This window comes from Propithecus coquereli, unplaced genomic scaffold (genome assembly GCF_000956105.1).
Source record: "Propithecus coquereli isolate 6110/MARCELLA unplaced genomic scaffold, Pcoq_1.0 Scaffold71, whole genome shotgun sequence".
Lineage (NCBI taxonomy): Eukaryota > Metazoa > Chordata > Mammalia > Primates > Indriidae > Propithecus > Propithecus coquereli.
Window position 1 is genome coordinate 8,136,579 of NW_012153174.1, and position 8,396 is coordinate 8,144,974.

The following is an 8,396-nucleotide window of genomic DNA, read 5'->3' on the forward strand; positions in this document are numbered from 1 at the left end:
CCTCGGCCTCCCAGAGTACTAGGATTACAAGCATGAGCCACCGCGCCCGGCCCCCAAAGTATATTTTTTGAAACGAAAAATGAGCCAGTATTAGATATTCTCATTTGAGATCTTTTTCTTGAGTTCTTTTTTTTTATTACTGTAGTAAAATACCTATATAAAATTTTAACTTTTAAGATTTACTTCTATGTTTTCTTCTAATAGCTTTAATTTTACCTCTCATTTTAAAGTATTTGATCTATTTTAAAATAATTATTTTATGTGGTGTGATGTAGGGGCCAACTTTCTTTTGCATATGGATATCCACTTCTCCCAGAGAACCATTTGTCAAAAAGACTATTCTGTACTTATTGAATGGTCTTGACATCTTTGTCAAAGATCTTGTATGTATGGGATTGTTTCTGAAATCAGTGTCTATCCTTATGGCAGTACCACTGTTTTGATTACCTTTTAGTAGGTTTTGAAATTTTTTCTGTTTTGTCATATTCCATGTGATTTTTAGAATCAGCTTTCCCACTTAAAAAAAAAAAAACAGAACAGGTGGTGGGATTTTGATGGGGACTGCGTTGAATCTGTGGATCACTTTAGGGAGTATTGCCATCTTAATATTAGTCTTCCAATCCAGGGATATGTGGTGATGCTCCATTTATTTACATCTTTATAATAATTTTCAGCAAAGTTTTGTAGATTGCAAGCCTTTTCACCTCCTTAATTATTTCTAAGTATTCTTTTTGATGCTACCATTTGAGATTTTTAAAGATTGTTATAAATACCACTTTTTGAAGACCATGTATTTGGCAGCAAAGAAATGTTATAATCATTTATTTAGATTAAAGATATTGAAATCTTTATTGCCAAAAAAGAGGTAATTTTTAATGAAACACGCTTTATTGAGTTCTCTTTAGCAAACATGTTGGTGTGCGTGTTGTCAGAACTTCCCCATGTTGTCTTCCTCTGGCAGTCGGTCCAGTCTACCTGCCCGTTAGCAATCATGTTCTAAGCTGACCCGCCTAGTAACACTGACACACGAGGGGCAGTCAAGAGGAATCTTTGGCAGATCCTGTGCCCTGTGACTTCGGGCAGTTAGTCCCTGTTACCTTCGATTTCTTCTGTAAAGGCTGTGTTTACCTCGGAGTTGTACTTCAATGAGAGCATGAATGGGTTTAATCACGGAGTGTGATGCAGAGTGATTCATCAATACATGGTAACATTTCTCAATGATATTAATCTAAGAACGTTTAACCTATGTTAAAATACGCATTTGCATCAAGCCTGTACTTCTGTGTAAAGGGTGGGTTGATTTTTTTAAGAGGTTATATGGGACTTCATTAAGCCTCTTGTGTGTTCTGAAGTTAATTTTTGCTCAGGGTTGAAGGTGAACAGATCGGCTTAGGACTTTCACGAGTCCTGATAACTCCCTGACCACAGGGTGCCTCCCATAGCACACCTCCGCGCAGTGGGCCTAGTGGGTCCCTTTCTGGATGAGCACAGTTGGCTTTGGGACCAGCAGCAGGTCTTCATGATGAAGTCAGTTGGAAAGAGGTAACTGGTGATGAGAAACAAAGTTTGCAAAGCTTGGGTTGAAAAGCCTGTGGTATTTTAACCACATTCTAATTGAAAACTTGATTTTCCCACTTCATATATGCAACCTATGTAAACACATGTGCTAAGACATATGAAAGGAAATAGGAAAGGGAGGTTATATTTTAAGCTTGCCGTTTCCACTAGTCACTTTCGAATATGATCACAGCGAGGTCTTAGTTGTGGAACCAAAAAAAAAAAAAATAGTACCTACTTTTAATAAGTGTCAATGAGTTGTGCTTCTAGGGAAATCTCAAAAGTGCTTTTTATAATTCATTCTTGCCTTCTGGGAGTTGTGAGTACCCTAATTCTTGAACAGGTTAGGTCTTCAGTAAATATTTATTCCATTGGTCTTTAGTCAAAATTAAAATGTGGATTAAGTTAATAAAATTTGCTAATAATTCTGCCAGGTGTTAAAAGACTGGCTTTAATGTTGGCTTCACTGTAGTTGTGTGATTGCTCAATTGATTACATTTGTTCAATTACATTCATTCATTCATTCAACAAACATGCATTGCGTTCCTGCAATCCACCAGGCACTGGAGGTGCTGAAGATAGAGCGGTGAGGGCCGGGCCCAGTGGCTCATGCCTGTAATCCTAGCACTCTGGGAGACTGAGGTGGGAGGATTGCTTGAGGTCAGGAGTTGGAGACCAGCCTGAGGAAGAGTAAGACTCCGTCTCTACTAAAAATAGAAAAAATTAGCCGGGCATGGTGGCGCATGCCTGTAGTCCCAGCTACTCAGGAGGCTGAGGCAGCAGGATTGCTTGAGCCCAGGAGTTTGAGGTTGCTGTGAGCTAGGCTGACGCCACAGCACTCTAGCCCGGACAACAGAGTGAGACTCTGTCTCAAAAGAAAAAAAAAGATACAGTGGTGAGTACCGCACAGGCTCTTTTCTCCTGGTGCACAGCCTAGTGGAATTTAGAGATGGGCAAATAGGCAATTTAAATAGTGACAAATGGCAGGAGAAGTAAGGGATTGAAGAATTAAGTATAGAGAGCATTCAGAAGGGGCACTACCCTCTTGGGACTAAATTTACACCCAGGGTTATGATTGATAGCATTTCTTTAAAAGAGAATTTAAACTATACCTAAATCTTGGCTTGTTCCTCATCCTGGTGTTTGGTCACCTGTAATTATTTATTAAAGAATTACATCATCATTTTAAAAACAGCCACTTGTTCTCTGGAATAGATTCATCTCGACAAAACAAATTGGAGTAGACAATTTCTGAGACCCTTTCAGTGCCAAGTTCTTTAATTTCTCAGTCTTCACAGTGTGTGTTCGAAGCAGCATAATGCTTACTTGCTTTATTGTATACTGGACATTGCCGGTCCTGTGGGAGGCACACAGAATGGTAGTTTTATTCGCGAGTAGCGTAGGCTGTCATTTGGAAAGACTTGATTTGATGGTATAGACCAGTGCTTCTCAGGTGTTAATGGCATTCCCGGGGCGTTGTTAAAATGCAGGTTTTAATTCACTAGGTCTGGGATGGGACCAGAGGTTCTCTGTTTCTGACAGGCTCCCAGTGGTGCCCGCCGTTCGTGGAGCACAATTTCAGCATTACGGGGTCTAGCAGGCAGTGCTTGGGGGAAGGCTCGAAGGAGGTGTCTCTAAGCGGGTAGCAGGCGCTGAGTGGGACATGCCGACCATGTTTGGGTGTATAAACTTCATTCTCTTTCCCTGTACAGAGGAACGAGTGTGGTCTCATTGCAGTGCCTCCGGTGACCTGGTTCTGCCTCTCCAAACTCTTCTCACTTACTTTTCATGGCACTCTGCTGTAAATTCCTCTGGTGTTCGCCAGCCTGAGACTTGTGACTTGATCTGCTCACTCTCAAAGTGTGTGTTTGTGTGTGTGGAGCGGGTGGAGGGTGACTCCACCCCAAGTATCTAAATTTTAACATTGCCACATCCCGAAGGTTAATTCCGTTTTAAATGTCCCCATCCGTGCCATGCATGCAATGTCTTCACTGCAGCTGCTGCCCCTGGCTCCGGGGTGGGCGCCGGGCCTGTGCAGACTGCGGGAGTGCCTCCAGCAGGCGCCCGCTGTGCTCACGCGCTCTGCAGACCACCTGCCGGTGCACGCCCACCGTGCTCGGAGCGATTTGGATAGATTTGCGGAGCTACTTTACCTGGTTGAACAGGCATTTCCAAATACTACCTTGCAGATTCCAAACCTTCATCTTCTGTGCATATGTGTTCTTTTTCAACGCCTGGGAAGCTCTTCCTCCTCGTGCCTGTTTCAGGCACGTGGGCATTTCCTTTTGCAGAACAGGTGAAATTTCTTTCAGGGAAAAACATAGGTCTTATAGCTAAAAAAGTATCCTTCTATCTGTTAAGGACAAGTTTAAATCTTACTTTTTCAACTAAAAATTGTAGCCTACATTCATTTCTCCCTCCCTCAGACTGTACTGATAAAGGGAAATGTTGCAGGTAGAGGCATTATTTTCCTGGAGGGGCCACAAAGTGGCTTGCTGTGGTGCATGTGCAGCCCTCCTAGCGGCAGCGGCACCTGCTGGGTGTGGGAATGGCCTCCGAGTGAAAGGGTCAGGGTGGGAAGAAGGGAGACAGGACAAGGTCACAGAAAGGCCGCTTGCAGTGACAGAGGGAAAGAAGTGAGGAGTGGGGCCTCCTGCTCGGTTCTCACTGCGGCTAGAACTGCTGAGGTTTAAAAACAACAACAACAAGAATTTATATTTCTCAAATATTTTTAAATGACCAGAGCAAATAGATATGTAATAGACAGACACATAACAAGTGTTTGTCAGTTTAATAATTTACTATCTAGTTAAGTGTGATGTTAAGGTTATCTGAAATGCTGACTATTCAAAAACCTTCATTTTAACTCCTTTTTCTCTAGGTTTGAACTTCAGCACATACGTTGTGAGATTAGGTAGAAGGAAGGCCTCTTAATGCATTTCAAGCACTATAAACATTTCTCTTCCTGAGGTTATGTTGTTATTTTTCTAAGGCCTCTCTGTTAGCACTTTTGGTTGAATAGGACTGTTCTCTCATTTTGAGGTCATTTCTTCCAAGAAAATTTCTCATCTAATGACGGCTCTAAATATCTGATTACCACTGGCTTTCAAAATGTGTTTCCTGGGCAAGGGAGAAGTGAGGGTCAAGGGTCTGCTGTGTCAAAGGTGAATCCTGCTGGAATTAGAGGTGGAAACAGTGACATCATGGACCACCTTTGTTTTGAAAATATTTTCATCTCTGAAAAATATTGCCTGTGGTCATCAGACGTCCTTGTTTTTGGAATTGTTGTCTTTAAGCAAAGAGTAAAGGTACAAATAAAACTCCCATGATGACTTTCAGAAATTTGTCATCAGCTCAGGTTCTAAATATCTATGTTGTAGCCTGGATTGAAATTTTAACAAGTTATGTATAATTTGAAACAAATTTAGAAAAGCAGTGTGGTGGCACATACCCATCGTCTGCCTCTTTCCTTTTGTCCGAGAAGTGGGGCTGTGGCAGCCCCGTCTCCCCTCCCCTAGATGAAGAAGGGTCACACTGTCAGCCAGGAATATGTAACAGAGGAAATGGCCTGAAAAAAATGGTAAAAATATATTCTGTCTCTTTAAAACATCCCCCACTCCTCTTTAAGAATTAAAACCCACACCCCTGCCTCAGGCCACCGGTTGGGAGGGGCAGAGGAATGTCCTTTATTTTTTGTGCTACAGGAGAGGGCTCAGCTGGAACTCTCCAGGAGGAGGCCTGGGTGGAGGTCAGGAGATTGTCTTCCTGGGAGATGGGACAGATCAGAATCATCAAATGTAGCTGAACAGCAATTGCCTGAAACTGAATGGCCTCCCTTTAAAAACTGTATTTCTGCTTATGTACGGGAATTTGGAATTTTGAGACGAAAAGTTCTACCATTTTTTCTCCTTTTCTGGCAAAGTAATAAACTTCTCTTTCCTTCTGCTCAAACCACTTGTTCTCATTCTTCTGATGCGGCCTCGAGGACAAGTGCCCAGCTGATGTGTGTGACATGGGAAGAGGAGATCCTGCTGGCCGTGATCTCACTGCAGGGTGACACCAGTCTGAGAGGACAAGCTGGCCCATGGAGACAGGCCTGGAGATGGACAGAGGGGGTGGTCTGGCTCCTGTTGTCTGTGATGCCCAGCTCCACTCCTGCCCTGCTTGCGGTCATGTGAGCTACTGATGTTTGATTGTTCGCATTCCTTTTCTGTCCTGACCAGTACAAGTTACAGGTGGAAACTGGATGTGTGGTCGATGGCGTAATCTACTCATGCATTCATTCCGTGTGGATCAAGTGACCAGGCACAGGGACTGGCACATGCCGCACTGGCTGGTAGGCACAACCCACCAGGAATATAGACCTTTGAATCTTGAAGGTAACCAGTAGAGGCTAGACAGTCCCCCTTTGGACATGTTGGACAAACACTGGAAGTACAGAAATTGGACATGGGGGGAAAGCCAATCCACCTTTGAGCTAACTTGCTATGCAACACTGCCCAAGAGCTCTTTATTAGAGAATGGTGACCAACAACCTGATCAGACCTTCTCTCCTAAGCGGCCATCCCTGGAGCTGAAGCCATGTTGGGTGGAGCTGGAATGTTGCCCTGCTGCCCCAGGAGGCCTGCTCCATTCCAGCCTCGGGGAGCCAGGGAGGCCAGCAGGGCTGGGGGATGGGGTTCAGTCGTGCCTGTATTCCCATGGGCTTTTCACTTCTCTTTATTTCTTAAATTGAGATATAAATCACATACCATAAAATTTACCATTTTAAAGTGTACATTTCAGTGGTTTTTAGAATATCCACAACATTGTGTAACCATCACCACTATCTAATTTCAGAACATTCCAGAATGATGGACATTTGCGCTGTTTGCACCTTTTGGCAATTATAAATAATACTGCTGTGAACATTTGTGTATAAATTTTTTGTATGGATGTATGTTTTCATTTCTCTTGGGTAGGAGTGGAGTTGCTGGTTCCTATGAAAACTCTATGTTTAACCATTTGAGGAACTGCCAGACTTTTCTAAAGTGGCTGTATCATTTTTCCTCCCCACCAGCAGTGTGTGAGGCTTCCAATTTCTCCATATCCTTGTCAACACTTGTTATTGTTCATCTTTTTAATTCTAGCCATCCTGGTGGGTGTGACGTGGTATTCATTGTGGTTTTTCTTAATTTTTGACATTGAGCATCTTTTCCTGTGCTCACTGCCTATTTGTATTAATATATCTTCTTTGGAGGAATGTCTATCCAAGTCCTTTGCCCATTTTTAAAATTAGGTTGTTTTTCATTTTTTATTGAGTTCTAAGAGTTTTTACATACATATCCTGGAAACTAGACCTTATCAAAATATATGGTTCACAAATATTTTCTCTTTATATGGATTGTCTCTCCTTGATAGTATCCTTTGATGCAAAAAAGTTTTTAATTTTGGTACAGTCCAGTTTTTCTACTTTTTCTTTGGTTTCTTGTTCTTTTTGTATTTTATCTAAGGAATTGTTGCCTAGTCTAAGGTCACTATGTTAGTCAGGGTTCTCTAGACAAACAGAACCAATATGAGATTATAGACAGAGTTTACTGTAAGGTACTGGCTCACAGGATTATGGAGACGGAGGAGTCCCACAGGCTGCCATCTGTGGGCTGGAGACCCTTATTTATGTCTTCTGTTTTAGTTTATCCCTACATACTTTATTCTTTTTGATGCTATTGCATATGGAACACCTTTCTTAATTTTATTTTTGAATTATTGCTGCAAATGTTTTTTTAAAAAATATTGGTCTTATATCCTGCAATCTTGTTGAACTTGTTTGTTTGACCTAATAGTTTTTCTGTGCAAATTCTTTAGATTTTTCTATATACAAGGTCATGTCATCTGCAAATAGAGTTAATTTTTCTCCTTTTCCAATCTGGGTACCTTTCTTTTTCTTGCCTAATTGCTCTTCGTTATCTTTTGCAGTTGCAATTTCTACCTGGTCCAAGTTTCCTGGATTATTTGTCCTCTGTAAAAAAATTTTTTGAAGATCTAAATTCTACCATGAGAAGTTTATAGCTATGATCTGATTTTTGTGTCAATTATTTCTAGCAATAATGTTCATTATAAATTGGATAAAAGACTGACAGTTTGTATTATGTCTTAGCTGTTCCAAGGGGGTATATTCTTGAATTGCTCTATTATCCAGCATTTGTTGATGGAATTGTTCCTTCAATTCCTCATTACACTTCTGAGCAATGTATTCTAACCCTCCGTGTAATCAATGGAGCAGACAACAAGCTCTGGGGACCAGATTGTCCTAGGAGTCCAAATAGCGGGGTCAGCTGGCTCTTCCTGGGTGTAGCTGGTCTGAGGCCAGACTGTGTTTCATAACTGCACTTGTCTGGCCCTTACACATTCTATCCCTTTCCACACAGTCCCACTCCTCAGGATCTCAAATCTACTAGAAAATCAGGTCACTTAAAAATCAACTTAAATATTCCAAGAATAATGGAGAGAGGGAGTAGTCGTCGCTGGATATAAAATTCCCCTGCTTTTATACTGGTCCCTATTAAATACACATTAATATCATAATACGGAACTTAAACATTAAGAAACCTTTAGTGATCTGGCCTAGTGTCGTTTTCTGTTTTCTAAGTAGAGCTATTCCAACCCCATGATAAATTTATATATTAAGATCAGAGAAGGAGGCCGGGCACGGTGGCTCACGCTTGTAATCCTAGCAATCTGGGAGGCCGAGCCGGGAGGATCGCTCGAGGTCAGGAGTTCGAGAACAGTCTGAGCAAGAGCGAGACCCTGTCTCTACTAAAAATAGAAAGAAATTAGCTGGACAACTAAAAATATATAGA